The sequence below is a fragment of the Orycteropus afer genome, unplaced genomic scaffold (assembly GCF_000298275.1).
Source record: "Orycteropus afer afer isolate SDZICR_OR568_19922 unplaced genomic scaffold, OryAfe1.0 scaffold00183, whole genome shotgun sequence".
In the NCBI taxonomy this organism is placed as follows: Eukaryota; Metazoa; Chordata; class Mammalia; order Tubulidentata; family Orycteropodidae; genus Orycteropus; species Orycteropus afer.
This window is the reverse complement of record NW_006921770.1, coordinates 1,804,930-1,807,706: the sequence shown is the minus strand read 5'-3', so window position 1 is coordinate 1,807,706 and position 2,777 is coordinate 1,804,930.

The following is a 2,777-nucleotide window of genomic DNA, read 5'->3' as shown; positions in this document are numbered from 1 at the left end:
GACGGCACATAACAACAACAACAGCAACAATTTCCAAACAGGGTCACATTCACAGGCACAGGGGTAAGGTGGACACAATTCAATCTATATCACACACACATGCTCAAAAGTATTTTGCTGATCCCCAAAGTATACTTGACAGGTCTCTATCACTGCACTCATCACACTGTATTCCAGTTGCTGTTGAGTCAACTTCAACTCATGGTGACCGCACGTGTGTCAGCATAGAACTGTGCTCCATAGTGTTTCCAGTGGCTTGGTTTTTGGAAGTGGATTACCAGGACTTTCTTTTGAGATGCCTCTAGGTGGACTCAAATCACCAACCTTTTACAGAGCAGCTGAGCCTGTTAACCTTTTGCACCATCCAGGCACAATGATGTATTACTGTGCATGCCTCTCTCACCAAGCTATGAGCCCTTAAATAGAAAGTCTACATATTCACCTTTAAAACCAGGCACCTAGCAGTGTGTCTGGCATCTAGTAGACTCTCAATAAGTTATCATTGTATCATTATTTCAACAAATCCATGTTTTAAACTAAGGAAACTATTGTTAACAGAATGTATTAGTTTCCTCAGACTGCTTGAAACCATACAAATGTGTTCTCTCACAATTCTGGAGGCTAGCTATCTGGAATGAAGAAGTAGCCTCCCTCTGAGGTTCTAGGGAAGAATCCTTCCTTGTCTCTTCCTGGTAGTTTGCTGGTTTCTGGTAGGCCTTGGCATTCCTTGGCTTGTAGACTCATCACTCCAATCTCTGCCTCCTTCACTGCGTGACATAAGTTCTTCTTGGGTGTCCATTAAGTTGTTAAGACCATTCCTAAAAAAAAAAAAAAAAAGTGTGTTATTATCACAGTAACATGATGCTGCCATCTTCCTGGCTTGATCTCAGGAGAAACATACATGAAGCCACTAAGGGGCACTATGAGGCTGAACTTCCAGGGAGTCCGGAACGAAAGAACCTTGGGGAGGGAGTAACATTGTATGAAGACTAAATAATGACAAATATTTAGCTAAATGGCACATAGTCTAGGCAGAGGAAACAGCATACACAAAAATCTGGAGGTGAGAAAATGTGTGATTCATCCATGTAACTGCCTTTTCTACCATTTTCAGGTTCCTCCTTGAGTAAGAAAAGACGAGGAGGTGGAAGGGGACCCGTTTCCCTGAAGAATCCAGTCTTCTCTTAAATGCAGGCAGACATGAAGGAGGACACACATGGATCTCGTGAACCCAATTTTCTGCTTATTTACAAATGATTAACTACCACAATCAATTGTGTCAAAGTGCAGGTCAACTGCATCCTAAGGGAGATGGTGATGTGGTGCCTTGTGCTTGGGCTAATGACAACTAGAATGCAAACAGGATGGTCTGACAGCAAAGCTTGTGTTCTGTGCTTTGAACACAACTAATGTCCTCTGCGGCCTTCCCATCCATCTGTATTTGTATTTCCAACCCCCAACCCAGCTACTCTGGAGACATGGCAGAGATTTTAAGAATACCCAAACTTGTGTCAGGAAAGATATTAAGAGTTTCATGTTTTATACATTCTAACCTTAAACCAACCCAATGAAAGAGGTAGCAATGAATTACTATACCCATTTTACAGATGTGGAAACAAAGGCTTAGAGAAATTGTTGGTGTTGTTTGTTGTGGAATCAGCTCTGACACATGGTGATCTTATGTATAACAGAATGGAACATTGCCCAGCCTTTAGCATCTTCACAATCATTGGTTTATTTGAGTGCATTGTTGTGACCATTCTGTAGTGCCTTCCAACCAGGGGGCTCATTACCTAATTTCTAGAAGTAGAATGCCAGCCCTTTCTTCCTAGTCTGGAAGCTCCACTGAAACCTGCCCACCATGGTTGACCCTGCTAATATTTGGAATACTGGTGGCATAGCTGCCAGCATCACAACAACATGCAAGGCACCACAGTATACACATTGACAGATGGATGGTAGTTAGAGAAATTTGGTAACTAGTTTAAGGATCAGATCCATTCTGTGTTCTTCCTACTACTCTGCCCTCAAATTGCCTGCTGCCATACCCCTCTGAGGCTACTCACCTACACCAGCAATATCAATAGCAACAGGATGGTTATCCACCACGTTTAAACAGGTTTTCTGGGGCTGCAGATTGGTTTCAGAAATGCCAGGGAGTGGAGTGTTGGACTTTAATTTGTTGATTCTGGAGGGTCAGGGATGCTCTTCAGGAGGTAAGCTGGAAAGCTCTCCCATTTGCATATTGCCTTGAAGTTTGCACAATGATTCTTTCACAATATTCCCGTACTCCTCAGGCAGGGAGGAACGAGCTCCCTGTTAGGAACTGGGGCTGACACTGCGTATCCAAACTGGAAATGACAACATAAAAATATCCATCCCACATCTGGTCATAGGCAATCTAGTAATCATTTCTAGACATATTGAGGTAAAGTTTTGCTTAGATTATGCCATTTCAACAGTGAGGCAATATAAAGACTACAGGGTGAACTATTCAGAACAATAAAAGGATGGCAGCAAAGCACTTTTCTAAGCTTAAAGAAGACAAGTTTGGCTCACTGTGAATGACACCTGCCTTTACTGTGTTTGACACTCGAGGAAAGACTGTGGGACTCCGTTGAACTTGAAAGTAGCAGAGGTGATAGGTGGAGAGCAAAAGCATTTATCGGGCTCCTTTCAGGAGTTACGAGTACTTGTGATCCCTTTGGGATATTAGAAAATATAAGAGGTACAAATGCTAATTCTACTTATAGCAGTGGTCTACTATACTTCATCTC